At 30.0% G+C, this 16,852-nt stretch overlaps 1 protein-coding gene across 4 annotated transcripts in view; it reads right to left on the reverse strand.

Moving 5' to 3' along the window:
* Positions 1-16,852, reverse strand: part of LOC112679619 (small conductance calcium-activated potassium channel protein) — a 367,436-nt gene that overhangs the window by 110,336 nt on the left and 240,248 nt on the right. The gene's annotated exons all lie outside the window — the stretch shown is intronic.

Raw genomic sequence — 16,852 nt, forward strand, 5'->3', positions numbered from 1 at the left:
TTTTTTAATCGTATGTTAATTTTTATGTCAACGAATATGACGATTGTTGTGAATATACGTCTGCGTGTGTGTATGCCTGTGTATGCCGGTGATTGCAGATCGCCTGGTAACTATGGTAACAGTACGTTCCATAAAGGTCACAAGTTCACCAATGTATACATAATGTTGTCCTTTTCTATGTTGCGGTAAAGAGAAAGAGAACCGTCTTTGAAGTTCGCAACATTGTAATAGCATTTTGTCGCCTAGGTCTGTTTTTAATTTATTTTTGTTTAATTTCATTTTTTTTAGTTAGGTGGGTATGCGGTTTTGAATTTCGCGAGTAATTTTATGGAAAAAATCAACTTGTGTATTTGAGTTAGTGTAAGATTATAACAAAAACCAGTTCAACTTCGTATTATTTTTTTCTCTATAAAGAATAATATAAATTAAATATCACGGTAACAGGATATCATGCAGATTAGGTAGTATGATTTAAAACATATGTACAACTGGGTTATCAATGTGGCAATCAGACGTGATAATAGGTCTGTGAGTTTATCGTATATAATAAGTGATTATTTACTATTAAATAAAAATATGATTAGTGAAATTAATAATATTTAGTCATTTTATGTTGAGAACACAATATTGTTTATCATCTTTATAATAAAATCTACAGAATTTCGAATGAAATTCGATAGTTACCTACTAAGAAAAGTTAAGAAAAATAAACGACGGACAGAATATTTAGTTTCTGCCACAAAATTAAAATGGATCAAAGTATACGTTATGAGTATAGGTTTAAGTGACAACATATTTCATTTTATGAGATATATAATATATGACATTTTTCAAGAGTAAAACCACTATAACGTATTACGAATTTATATATGGTTCTTACGTTCTCTATAAGATATTCATAATAATAATAATAATAATAATAGTCGTATACATAAATATCAGTGGATACGTGGGGTTGTCATTAAATGGGAAGACTAAATGACAAGAAATATACAAAAAGATGAGGATGAGTCAGATCTGGAAGTAGTCGGAATAGCCTTCCAACAAGTACAGGACTTTAAATATCTCGGCGTCAACATAAAATATATGAACTTCACGCATAACGAAATCAATCTACGTTTGAAAGCTGGAAAAAATGTTAGTTTACCATGTCACACCTATTTATGTTAAAAAAAATATAAACTAATATCGAAGAAAATATATATGCTACATATTATAGATCAATTGTGACGTATGCGTGTATTACCTTGGCCACAACAACAGGCGACGAAAATAGATTAAATATATTCAAGAGGAAATTGTTAAGAATAATTTATGAACCTATTTATAACCCAGATATACAAGGCTGGGGACGAAGAAGAAACCAACAACTGAATCAAATATATAAAAAAAGTAATATTGTTAAATTTATGAGGTCCAAGATTGGAGTGGATAGGCCACGTATGGAGGGCTGAAAATAGTATAGAAAAAACAGTACATACTAATAACATAATTAAGAAAAGACCACGGATCGGCTGAAGCATCGATGGTTAGACGTAATTAGAAGAAACATGGACCTCGGACTGGAGTAGAACGGAGACTTCAATCATGCATGTAACAGGGAGAGTGAAAGTAAATAGTATTTATATTTATAGTATCTACTCGTATATTGACTGTAAAGGGCCTAAATGACCAGTGAAAACAAAAATATAAAAATAAAATATTTATGTATTTATGTAATAATATATACAAATTAAAATTAACGGTTTTATATGTAAAAACCAATTCAAAGATTGACAACTCATAGAATCGAGCTTTAATGATAATTTTGTTTTTAATTTAATTGGTGTTTTGACATTCTCAGATTGTCTTGTATATTTTCCAATAACATTTAGTTAATGAGCTTTTTTTTTTATTTTTATTTATTTATTCCAATCGTAATAATCATTGTATTAATTTAGCAATTACTATTTATTTAACTGATTCAAGCTTTTCAGTATAATAGTTTTAAATATTGTGAAAAAGAAAACAAAATATAATATTAACATGTGTTATTTTAGTTTTCAACTATGTTTTGCTACTAAGTAATATAAATTAATTAGAAAAATTATTTTTTGGCCAATCTCGTGTGTCTTAAAATCCGTGTTTTATTTATTAGTGTGTTTATATAATTACGAGTATATTATTATTTTTATGTCATTATTAAGTTGATAAAGAAATAATATTGGATCTAAACTATAAATATTAGAATGTTAAAACTATCACGTGGTACACAAAAGCATCTGTTGAATAATCTACTTTCAATTTCAATACACATGAGTATTTTTTCGGAACGATAAAATAAGTATACAAATATTATTATACTAAGTATAATTTTATTTGTAATTTTTAAATATTCTATACTACTTAAACTGTAATTTTTTTTATTTTTATTTTTTTAAATAAATTATTAAATAATATTATATTTTTCTTTCAACATTAATTTCACTATCTAGTGTATGAGTAATGTTTTAATACAAAATGTTAACTTATCCGATCACTTATAATGTTATAATCATTTATTTTTTACCGTGAACGTGTTGATAATCACAATGTAATATTTAATATTAATATTTAATATGTTTGCTAGTTTTTCTACCATTTATTATAGTTTTTTATATACTGAACTTCATTATATTTACTCGATTTATTTTATATATATTTTATCTTTATTTTACTTCAAAATATGTAACTATAACTAAACATACGGTTATATCGTTTAACTATTAAATTAATAAATTTAATTTAAATTTAAATTTTATATGATATTTACTTATGAGTTATGTTATACCATAAGATGTTGTAATTATAAAAATATCAATTTATTAAGTATTAATTTTTATTTTCATAGGTGCGCTTCAACAGGATAATATTTAATTTATTTATTTTTTAGTTATTTATGGCTCGTAATATTTAATTATCTCTTTTCCATATTGTAAAATATATTAAATATACTCATATTATATTTTTTATCATTGTTTATAAATTGAAATATCATCAATTATACTTAATATGTCAATCACATATAAACATAAGTTAGTTAACATCGATAATTATATATAAGCCAAAACATTTTAAAATTGTATACGAATAATAACTTGGCATAAAACGATATTGATTTTTTCTTAACAATATTTTTAAATTTTTCACTAATTGGTACAGACAGGTGGCTTAAATCAGCTTTAGATCAGGTTTAGATCAGCTTTTTGAAATCACTAGGACTAGCTAGGGATGGTAAAAGTAGACAATGCACATTAAAAAAATGTAAATTTACTTTTAACTAATAAAAATATTAAAAATTATACAAATATATTTAACAATAAAATAAACTAGGATGTGATAAGAAAAAAATGTTTGCAACTCATTATTTGAAATAAAATAATTTCATATAAAATATTAAAACTAGGGCTTGGATTTTATAGCATAATAAATAACAAAAAAAGGAAAAAATTGTTTTAAAAAAGCAAAAAAAAGCATGACCAAAAATTAACATGAATTAGTTATAAAACAAATAAAAAAAAATTAATTAAATTAAAAAAATAATCAACTAACATGTATTTTATAAGATTTTCAGTAGTGAAACTGTCTCTATCATGTGACAGAATATTTTTATACAAAAAAAATGAATGATTTACATCCACTAAAGTTATCGGTACATACTTCATGCAAGAGGTTTCATTTAAATCTATCCTATGATAATTAATTTCGTTTGATTAAATGCCACCAGTATATTATTAATGTCTAGTAATTGTTTCCAGCCTTTGTTTTTCACAAGAAAACGATTTAGTTTACCCGAAATTGCAGTTGCAATATCTCCATTAGCTTAATTTAACATATTTTCTGCATCTAAGATAATATTTATATATTTTGTCAATGATCTAACTGTTTACAGTTCGATAATCTATACGTTTAATAAATTTAACAATTACGCCGAAAACAATAATAACCCAACCATTTAGTCCGTATTTTGGGTTTTCACATTTGTTATTAATTAAATACATTTTTTTTTAGTATAATAAACATACCCATATGTTTAACAGTTCCACAGCTGGAATAACTGAAAAAGCTATAAAAAAGCAAAAAAAGCAAAAATAAATTGGTTTATTTGGAATCAGAAAGATGTGAAACGAATTTATATTTAAAAATTAGAGGTCTATCTCATATATAAAAAAAGAAGCATTTGCTTTAAAATCCGAGCCCTAATTATTACCCACTACAAAAGAACCACATTTCGAAAGAAAACTTTTTTTTTTTTAAATTTTATTCCTGGATAATAACTTACAGTATGTCTAGGTACTTTATATTATTCGCGTATATAACATTAACCCGAGAACATGATTTAGTGGACAAATGTTCGGACAATGCCGTTGAAATAAATAAAAACAAAATCAATGTAAATAAACCGTTCAAAATGCATCAGATAGGAAAATAAGAAGCAAGACAGGTTGGAAGATTTACGAGCTAGTCGGCCGGCACCACCGTTAATAATATGATCGTTCTTCTTGAATGCAATTTGAATTGTCGTAAGAATTTACTGTTATGGTAACGTTGTGTCCGGCGTGAAATTATAGTTAGGTATCGCAACGAGTTAAATAAGAGTATACGTACACATTTTATTATATATAGACATAACCGTAAATCCAAATAACTGTGGTGGAAAACTTGAGATATTGAACTAAATAATAAGTTGAAAGGTGAAAAGTTTTGTTCTGATATCCAGTATTTCTAACGATTTCCCCAACACAATTTCTTTAACAATGAACAGTATAAAGTACATCGGTTTCCGGTCGACTCCCTGGTACATGATCAAACTTTCTTCAAGATCATTATCGTTTGATTTCTATCAAAGTTCGTATGAGTCGTTCGTATGGATCCTCCAATTTTTTTTTGATCAATTTTTTTCCATTCCCTTTTATAGTACTGGTTCATTTTTTTACGAGAATATGCCATCGTTTAATTTTAACGTTTTCCAACACGAATTGATTTAATTTCACGAGTCATCGAACGTTGAATTCTATCGCGAGTCGGGGCACCATTATTTGTATTGGATTTCGATTGTTGTCATTATTGTTTCACGGGTGATAGACACCACGAGATTTATATACTAGTCCACGCTATTAAATTCATACCAAATAGAACTATCACATATTAAGCTACTTACTATACACGTTATCCAAATAGGAATTCCATATCAAGCGGATACATATCGAGTAAGTAAGGATCGTAAGGTGCACGCGTGGTTTTGGAGTTTTGACCAAAAATTTATTGCGGATCATCCAGCGGAAGGCAAGGGTTTTAAGGCTCTTATGTGTACTCAAACGATGAGTTGGAGGTGGACGCGTTGAGAATTCCGTGATTTATGACGAAGCTGGTCAGAAAAAAGGATACCAGAGAGACGAAGAGATAACGGGGATTTTCTACAGGGCACGCGTGGTGGCTTAACAGAAATTAGTATACAGAAGTTTCCGTATGCCGGACGTAATGAAGTAGATCATTGCCACCACCTCCACCGTGGAAGCCGAGGGGAAATAACTACAAAAACCCTCGTCCATTGCCCCGCGTACTTTTTGCAAAATCGACGCAATAAATAGCAGACGATTACTCGAAGAACAGGATATTTGTCACTCTCCGGGGGCAATAATAGAATGCCAAGATAATCGCGCGGACCAAACACACGTATATTATTATACATTACTTTTTTATGTAAACATTAAACAGGAAAGGGGATGTAGAGAACTAAACGAAAATTGTCTTAAACAATTTATGTGAATTATTTGTTTTTTTTTCTAAATAAAAATCTGGTTCATTGCAAGTTGTTCGTACAATTTTCGAATTCCATTTACTATTTGAGCTGAATTTATATATATTTTTTATTATTAAATAAAAAATATCGTTGGCGTTTTGTAAAATGTCAAGCTAAGGGTGCGTAAAATATCATCTGTCTCGTTGAATCCTTAACATATTCAATAATATATTTCTCCTCGTGACCGAGAGAGGAAAAGGGAAAAGTGACATGTCGTGTCCTTTTTCCCATTATTACAATGTATAATAAATGGGCATTTATTATTCATATTTTTGACAAAAGGATATGTCACGATATTCAATAAGGGAATTAGCAATTATATACGCTATTAATGAAACTTTTTTTCGTGTTTTTTTTTAGTTTTTTTTTTTTTTACTTTATTTGAAGCAAACTAATATCTATTTTAAACTAATTTAATGTAAACAACACGCCAAATTAAAGTAGAATAACATTGTACATAAAAGCCGAACGAATAAATAAATGCGTATAGATTGAAAAATAGTGTACGCTTGTTGTATGTTTCCATATCGTTTTTTAAAGAAGTTTATATTTATATTCGATCAAAACTATTATGTGTGAATATTACACAATATTTATTTCTATAGTTATTTTTACAAAATATATTACAATTTGATAATTTCTACTTAAAACTTTCATTTCATTTTTTTAAGCTTTAATGTTTAAATAATGTAATTATATAAGTCTAATAAATATACTACGTTAAGTATATAAATATTTTTCATATAAAAGTCTTGGTGTCCTAAACATAACACACTTCTACTATTTTATACTAAAAGAGATCATTAAGGATCATGATAGTTTTATAAAATAATTATAATCCAATATATGTTATTATGAATTCAGGTTTCTATAAGATTTTAAATTGTGTAAGTTATGCAACTGTTTTTCAATATTATATCAATGTTATTTCTCATAAGTGTATTGTATATATTATTATATCATTATAATTGTACATAACATAGCCACAATTTAATTACATTAAAACCCTAAAACCTTTGTATAATCCCATATTTCTAAGTAATTTTTTTTTATAAAAGCATGTTCTGGATGAAGATAATTATTATTAATTATTAATTATATGAATTACCATTTTGCAGCTATTATTATTTGAAATAAAATACCGTATGTTGTTTTTCATAATTAATATTAATCTTATATATATAATTATTATTAATCCCTGTATTATTTTGAATGGATCATTTATGTTACCCAATTTTTTTATAAATATGATGATACATAATTAAAGAACAATTTTAATAGCTGAAATCAGAGGTGATAAATTACAGAAAAATAAAAAAGAAAGTATTAAATTTAATTAAATTTTGAATTTAATCAGTTCAAGAGTGTTAATTTCTAAATATTTTAATATAACAATACCTAATGTTCATTTATGTACAATATTATACTTGCTTCATTGTGCTTACATATCATATTGTCTACACATAATTGGGATTATAACGATGATATTATATCGCTCAAGTAGTGATAACCTTTAGAAATGGCTGAAATATCTTTTGTACTTGAACAAAGTACCCATTACACTCGATATTATCTCGAACCCTGAGTACCGTGGGGGTGTAATAATAATTATAATACTCGATAAATAAACACTGGTAAATAATAAACCTTCAGATGTTTAAGAAATATAATGATATAGATATATGAGTATGAGTACATTTTACTACTTAGATTTGCAATTTATAAATGTTACAAAGCTTACTGTTATTTATTATTGTAATTTATGGTAGTTTATTTATTTTGTTTTCATTATAAAATTGACTAGCAATATGTATATTTATTTTCGATTCATATTCAAGGTGTTAAACTGGCATGATAGATACCAAATTAATTTTGAATTATAAAAAATAATACCTTGATATTATAAAAATATATAACATGTCACATGAATGTTTACATAAATCAATACATTTCACAAATTGCAATTTCTATCGAGAAAACCTCATCATTTTTAGGTGTGAAATATTATATTTTATCTCACTAAGAAAATAAATCTAAAATATCAATAACATAGAATTAGACATACATCCGTCTAGATGTCATTTTAGGTGTAGATTCAAACATTTTGATTATTTTTATTGGTATTTAAAAGAACCTCAACCCACTTTAATTATTATATACTGAGGCAAGTGAGTTAATTATATTTTCGTAATTTAAACTCGTTATTTAACATGTTTGAAAAGCTAATGACCCATACAGTTAATATATTTGTGTTAAAAAAAAAATCATCCACGTACATTAAAATGAAAATCATTTTATATTCACCTGCCAATTTTTTTTGTGAAAACAAAAAAAAAACCATAATTTTTCTACAAAAGCCAAATGGTGTACTACAACGTATTTTAATTTAGTAGTTTATCGTAACCAGCATAGTATAATAGATTTTTGATTTCCCAAATGTGGTACAATCAGAAACCGTACAGCGCACTAATGACCGGAATGCTTGGAAATAATGCAGTGGTGTAGCAATAAATTATTCGTAACCAATAATGATAATGTTACTGATATTTACTTATTTGTAATTCGTTCGGGGAACAAGTAAATTTGCAATAAATAATATATTTACTGTTTACTATGTTGTATTATAGGTATTCAGATCTTGCGTTTTGCCTTAGGATATATATCATGGACTACGCTAATAGTTTTTTGTAATATTAGAGGTATAAATGTCATTATATAAGCGTCGTTTTTCATATAGTAACTATAAATAATTCTACCTTACTACTTTTTTTTTCAATTCTCTTTATTTTTAGAAGCACTTGTAATTTCCATTTTAAGAATCAGTCCGTAAATGTAAAAAAATATATTTCACGTGTATATAAAATAAGTACTCGTACGTCCACGTACTGATAATTACATGTACAATTATCAACGCCCACAAGGGTTTACTATTCCTCCTCGATCGCGTCAAAAGTTTGGACAGACGTGTTTATTATGGTATTACACACGCGTGCTCGTGCACACTCATCCACTCACACACACACAGACGCACACGCGCGCACACACACACACACACACACATATATAATCGGTTTTGAAGAATAACTTTTTGGACTTACAAGAATCAACGACTGTTTACAGGAATTTGGTAATGAAACACATTAGCAGAGATCCTGTAAAATATTAAGGGCTATCTGGTAACAACGGATAAAATATTAATCACGTAATTTTCTTTGCTTTATATAAATGTTTCAGGAAGACTTCTGCCATAACAAAAGTAAATTTCGAGCGGCTCATTGTCAACGATCTCTGCCAATGTTAATACAGCAAAGTGAAATAACATAAAAACCTCAAAAGGACGACTTTTACATCGTTGCACGACATGCTATAATGGTTTTTTTTTATTTGTTTTTTTTTTTTTACCTCTGTACTTTTGATATAACACAGAAGCATGGACCGGTGTCACGACATGTTGGTGGGGACCAATAGATGGCTGGTAGTGCTGCAGCTGGTGCTATGGTTTCCGAGGATTCGCAAGCGATCGTGAAACGGACGTCGACGGTGGCACGGGACGACGAGGACGACGGCGAGGACGATGAAGAGGAAAAGGATGACGATGAAGAGATGGCGTCGGACAAGGTAACGGTGGACGAGGTGACGGTGGAGGTTGACGGTGACGATATTGACGACGTCGTCGTGACAGTGATGATCGCGGCAGCGTCGGAGACAGCGTGTCGTAGCTGACGCGTCGTCATGTCGCGGTGACGCGCTCACGCTGCGCACCGGCGACGGTGCGATGTCGAAGGCGGTGGTAGCGACAGTGACGGCGTAAGCGATTGCAGTAGCAGCACGGACGGCACGCGGACCGACGCGGCGACGGACACCGGAACGGACGACGGCGACTTAGACGAAGGCGACGGAAGCGGGAACGGGAACAACAGCGATGGCGACGGCGGTACGGACGGCGGTGACGGCCTCGACCGCAACGGCGACGGTGACGGAGATGATCGTGGCGGCGACGACAACGGCGACAACGGCACGGATGACCGTTGGTGGCGACGATGGCAGTGGCGGTGTCGCGCGTCTGCGGCGTGCCCGACGAGTATGGTCTGCGACGACGTGATACCGGCAGCGCCTCGGCGCCCCGGCCACCACATTGTCGTCACGTTGTCCGCGATCCGGACGCGGTCGCGCGGTCCGCCGTCCGTGAGAGCCGCGCGACGCACGGGCCCGGGCACGCGTTAAACACGCACACGCGCGTCTCGAGATCCGTTGGACGACAACGGCAACGGGTGGTGTCGTTGGTCCGGAATCGGCAGAGCTGACCCGACGGGAAACGAATGGACAGGAAACGGAAGCGCCGGAAGTAAGAACTGGAAACGGCGCGAGGATAGAAACGGGAAACGATTCGAAGAGCGCAACGGACGTTTATACTTATACGAGTGCGTGGACGTGAGTTCGCGTCGTCGTTGACCGGCTGCGATGTTTGGCGTTCGACGTCGTGTATGTTACATTACTATTGTTGTTATTTTAATTATATGAATTTTTATCGTTACTTTTAATATTATTACTATCGTTATTATTGTTATTGTTATTATTATTATTGTTTTAATTATTATTATTATTATTATTATTAATATTGTGTACGTGTCCACGCGACGCTGAGCCCTCACTGCAGGCCGCCGACGCGTCCTACGGTTCGACCCCGACTACTACTACGTTGTACGCCACACCTGTCGCCGCCAACGCCGCCGCCGCCACCGCCACCACTACCAGTCCGTCTGCCACCAACGCCGCCCGTCCACATCGGGTCTGTACAACACATGCGTCCGAGCGATCGTCGTTTTCGGCCGCCACTGTTCGCCGTTGGCGCGCGCGCCGGCTGTCCCGAGTACGCGCTTTGCAGCTTTCATGCCCAACTAGTGTGTGCGTGCGTGCGTGCGTATGTGTGTGTATGTGTGTATGTGTCTGTACGTACGTGCGAGTGTGTGTGTGTGTGTGTGTGTGTATGTACGTGTAGTCGCTGATGCCGCCGCTTATTGCGTAGCGCGCGCGCGAAACATTGGGAATCTAGTGGGCGGCGTGCGCCGGAGGCAACGGAAGAGCTGGTGGCACGGGGAACGGAAGGGAAGATGGTGGAAGGAAGGAAGGGATGGGATGAGTGGGCGCGTGCGTGTATGTGTGTGCGCGTGTGTATGAAAGAGAGAGAAGTTGTTATTGCGTGCGAAGGAGATTCGGAGAAGCAGTTGGTCGTCCGACGGAAAAGCGGTGGCGAGCGGGTGAGAAAAAGAGGAGATATCGTGAGAGGAAGAGCGAACGAAATAGAGTAAGAGAGAAAGAAAGAGAGTGAGAGTGAGAGAGAGATTCTTCAAGAGCGCGCGCCATTCACTGTACAGCCACTGCCTGCGGCCTACGCGCCGATCGCCTCCCGTCGTCTTTTTCTTCTTCGTCTCTACCTTCGGCGGTTTAACGTTCTCACCACTTCTACCCGTTTCACGCTTTTTCCGTCCACTTCTCTATCTCTCTTTCTCTCCCCTACCCATCCCTCTTTATCACTCACCCTCTCTCATTCTGCCGTCTCGTTTTGGCACATCTCGTACACCCGTCCCAAAGTCCGTCTCTACCTTCGCACGCGCGCGCCCGCGATTTTCCTCCCCGAAACACAGTATTATACGGCCGCGAGAATTATGTTTGTGACAACATGACAGATTAGAGAGTCGGTTGTGTGAGTTGAAAAATTTACACCCCGTCCCGGTCGCCGTAATCGTTTTCAATTGGTCTACGATTGAAATTTATGGTCACCGTCAACGTCGAGAAATCCATTGTCCGCGGTACGGTCGTATATATATTTTTTCTCAACCGTTCAACAAACGGTTCATTAACGTTTGCAAATGTCGTATTATTAAAAAATAAAATTATTGAAAAAATTCCACATTTAAATTTTGTCAAACCTAAAGAAATCTGTATCTTCGTTTAATATTAATGTACATTTGTATTCGTCCAAATCGTCAAATCCTGCTATGGCATACATGATCTTTAGTTTTTCTTTAAAATAATCTGTCTACACCATGTGAATCATAGATCATTCTATTTTATGAAAAAGCAGCATACCATAGTATAAAAAAAATCTTATTTAAAACTATAAGTTAATATAACAATAGAACTGATATTTTTAAAAGCATTTTTTAAGTATCAAAACTTGTGGCCCAGAGTATAGGATTGGTAGAATCATTAAACACGTACATTTTAAAATCACAATTCATTCTGTGCTTTTTTTTTCTAGTCAAATAATACATTTTTATCTTATTATATGAAAGAATATTTATAATTTTTAATTTAAATAAATTATGTTTAAAATACTTAGTGTAAATATTGAATTTGCAAGTAGTGAACATAAAAAAAAGAATGCGAATTTTTTTTCAGTATTCAGAGATAGAATTCTTTAGAAACATAGTATTACAAATTTATATCTAAAATATTTCAACTTGAGGTAATTACCTGAGATGACATATTTCCTTCGTAGATAGAGAAGATTAGCGAGTTTATGCGGTGAAAAAGTTTGAAGTAAATTATTTTTTGTAGTCTTTCTTTGCTGCATAGTATACTGTTTCGACGTTTAAAGCCTTTGAGAAACTTATGATTATATAGCTATGCACCAAGTTACGGTTGTTATCTACCCCGGAAATAAATATGTTATAATGTCTATGCTATTGTTTCGACTTGAATGCCTTGGAAATATTCTTATGTATCTTAACATTATATCTATGTTTGAAAAATACGTTCACTGATATGTTGAAAATGTATTGCATATGAAAAGCTGATTTTGTTTTATATATGTATTTTAACGTATTTTTCATATAACTGTAACTTATTTACAAGAGTATACGATAATACATATTTCTAGTCAATGAAAAATAAATATAGAGACTTATATTTCAGTTAATTTATAATTTATATTGTCTAATTGTAATATATTTTTTCAAATTGATTTTAAAGTGAACAATATAATATTTTAAAATTTGTAATTAATACAAATCTCGAATACAGTATTAATTTTATTTAATTTTTTTTGTGAGAAATAAAGTTCAAACGATTTAATTTTTAGTTATTATTCAAATAAATTAAATTTTTGAAAATAAAAAATGTAATAGAAATTATATTGATCATTTAAAAATACATGTATAGTTATATATATTACAGTGTGTTCAATGATAAAGGTAACACGAAATATTTTGAACTTAGAGTTTTACATATTCATATGTAATTTCATATGAATTTTTCTTAAAAAATATATAAATATATTATCATATGCAAGTAATTTACATTACTTCTATAGAAATTTCGAAAATTTTACTCATTCTCAATCAGTCAATTTTGATGATAGAGCAAAATATTAAAGGTCAAAGTTGTTTGAAAAAATTCACATAATTCAAATTTGAACTTAAAAATGGGGGGGGGGGGTTTTTTAAAAAAAAAAACATTTTGTTGCGCATGCTCAGAATTTTTTTTAAAAAATTAAGATTTATCAAAAATAAATATAATTTTATGTTCTTTATGCATTACAAAAAATCCGAATTGCATACAAGGTCATGCGTTCGAAATATTTCGTGTTACCTTTATCGTTGAACACTGTATAATTAAAGAACTTTGATAAAGAATAATATATTTTAAATTATTTTGTCAAGTTTTAAAAATCAAAAGAATATAACAATTTTTTTTTTATGTTCTATCATATTTTATGATATGAACGATTATAGGTAGACTTATATAAATATTTAAAATTATAAATTTTTTTTCTTAATTTCAACCAGAATCATTCATCTGTTTTTATAATTAGGTCTAAAATACTGACAAATAAATATTATTTATCGATAATTTAACTTAGATCTCAATATCTTACAGTTTTTTTTTCGCAATATGAAATTGGTTAAGTCTTTGCCATATATCAGATAATAACTGTTCGAAATTTTCGAGTAGATGGTTTTTATTTTTAATACATCCATATAATCTTAGGTATTTCTCATACATTATTAATACACATGAAACATTCTATTTATGAAAAAAAATAGATGAATATACGTCTTAAACTAAACAAGTTTTTGATTCGTTAAGAGTATTACAATTTTATATTTAGTAGGAAAACCTTATAAAAATCAGTAAATATTTTATGTTTGATCATAAGAACAAGATAAAAGTCATAAAATACATAGATGTTTTTTTTACGCTAGTCTTCATTCTTTCGGATTTTTCTGAAATTATTTTAAACCTATTACTCATAAAAAATATTTAATATCAAGCCTTATGGTCATGTCAAATATGTTTTTATTTCCAATAAAACTATTAGTAACTACTGGTAAATGTACATAAGATGATCATATTTTTTATTTTTAATAATATGAATCAAATAATATTAGCAATTAATATTCGAACAATAAAACATTTTGTTCGTTTTATTATTTTTTTTACACTTACATTAATTATATTATTATAAATTTAAAATAGTAAACAATTTTGTCATTCATATTGTTTGTACTATAGAAAAATTAATTAATACTTGATATTCATATAATATAAACAACTTAATATTACACATATATTTAATAATTACATATTTTAAAACTGTATTATTTCTTTATTGAGATGTCATGTCACGAATCGATTATTCTTTACTTAAGACTAAGGATTTATGTATTTATGTTCAAATTTCAACGAAAATTTAGTTTTTTATTGAAATATTACTCTTCTATGACTCATACACCCATTATATTTATAATATTGAAATTAATTTTTATTTAACTAATTGGATTATTCTTATTTGTTTTACGAAATAATGCAATACATTTTTATACTATTGTACAACAAAATAACATATAAATTAACGCATACTCGTATACATTTTTAACAATGAGTGTGATTTTTGTTCTTTTCAATCCATTCAACATGATTTAGCTTTTTTAATATTATTTATTGCAATATAAATGTACAACGCATTGAAAATTTTTATTTTATACTAATTAATGTGATTTTTTTTTTATTTAAAGTTACAAAAAATTACATCAAAAGGCAAGAAATAATTGACGGACATAAATTATTTTTGTTTATCTTTGTTTTTGTTTGAGTTTTCAATGTCTGGATTTATTATCATATTTAATTATAAAGTCTACACTTAATTATTGTAGACAACGTTATATTAAAATGTAATAAATAATAAAATAACATAAGACTTCTTTCAGACTTCTTTCAGTTAAAATTAAATTCTAGATCAGCGAAATAATGTATTAATAGTTTTAATACTATTACTAATGGTAAATCAAGTACATATAAAATGCTACTTAGTAAAAATATTATTTTAGTTTTTTGATTAAAGCAAACATTGTTTAAACGCTGAAAACAATGAATTCCTGAAACGAGTTTTTTTTTTTTTAGCAGTCAATGGATTTGATTCCTTTGTACATATTTATACATATGTAAATGTATTTCATGAATAAATAAATAATTATTATTAATAATGATGGAATTATTTTTGATTATCCAATCGGAAGATGGTAAGTTCCCACACGAAGCAGGATATGTAAACTTTTATATATTTAAGTTTCGAAACGAGAAAAAAATTTACTGATACGTACATTCTTACATTAACAAAAATACGCCGGTACATAAGTTCGTCCATGAACAAAAATACACCAATAAGTAATATATTATTTTCTACTTTCTACCTAAATATATCTTTATTAAAAACATAAATGGAATTGTTAAAAAAAAAAAAAAATTATTGCAGTTGGAATAAAGCCAAAGAAATCTATATTTGACATTGAGATATCAATGCATCAATTAATATTATTTTTCCGACAACAAAAATACAGGGATTCCATTTTCATTCGGGCCAAGTTTTGTACCTTACAATTCAAAGCCAAGGTTAGCTAAGCACTAGAATTTAATCACGCAAATAATAATCTAGGAATGTGGCCGATACATTTATTTGGTTTACCATTTCTTAATCCAACAGAAGTTGGCGATTGTTTTGTCGATATTTTCATGGGTGTAAAACCAGATAATAATAAAACGTACGCATTTCACGATTGTTTAGTGACAAATTACGTTGAAGAAAACAGTACGTTCCTCCCTAGTATTTGAACTAGTATTATTAGTTCTTGTAGAAATCTTATAACAAATGCTTGTTAAAGTTTTCATTCGGAATTCAACTCAAGTTTAAATCATAAACATCCTAATACATTCAAAATGGTTGAAGTTTTAAACATTTTTCAAATATATATTTCAAAATAAGAACATCAGATATCAATAGATTGCCAAAAGTAAACAAATAAAACAAAATTATTTAAACAAAAATTTATTAGAATATAACGTAAAACAAATTACACAGTATGATTATGTTAAAATTTTGAGTTTTCGAAATAAGCCACACAAAATTAAATTTATTACTATTATTATCATATTGAATATGTATGACATGTGGATAACTATGCATTATTATATAAGTTTATGGACTGGATTCAATTAAAAATTGGATTGGATATTTTTAAAAAATTAACAAAGTTTAATTCCATAAACAACATTGTCAGTTCTTAGTCTGAATTAAGTGGAAAGGGAATTTGTATTCGTTATACATTTTATTCGTTTAGGAATTTACGTACCAGTATATATTTTTTTGTTTTTGAAACTTATGTACCGGTATCTTATTTTCGTGTAAGAACTTACGTAGGCAAAGCCAAGAGTGATTTATACCTGCTATATATAGTGCAGGAACTTAAGTTCGCCCATTCAATCTATGGTTTTAAATCTTGCAATAGCTTTAATAATAAAATATATCATTTATAACCATAATTATATTAGTTATTGCGCATCACTCAATTACAACCAAGTTCATTGATTTTGAAATAAAACTAAACATCTGTGTATTATACTGAATACTATAAATTATAACAATGTTATGCCTGTCGCATTCTAAAAATATTTAGGAAGGACTTTTTTTTTGGAATATCTTGAAAATAAAATTTTAGTTTCAATAATATAAGAAAATTATTTGCATACAGA

The sequence above is a fragment of the Sipha flava genome, unplaced genomic scaffold (assembly GCF_003268045.1).
Source record: "Sipha flava isolate LNK unplaced genomic scaffold, YSA_version1 165_pilon_pilon, whole genome shotgun sequence".
NCBI classification, from domain to species: domain Eukaryota; kingdom Metazoa; phylum Arthropoda; class Insecta; order Hemiptera; family Aphididae; genus Sipha; species Sipha flava.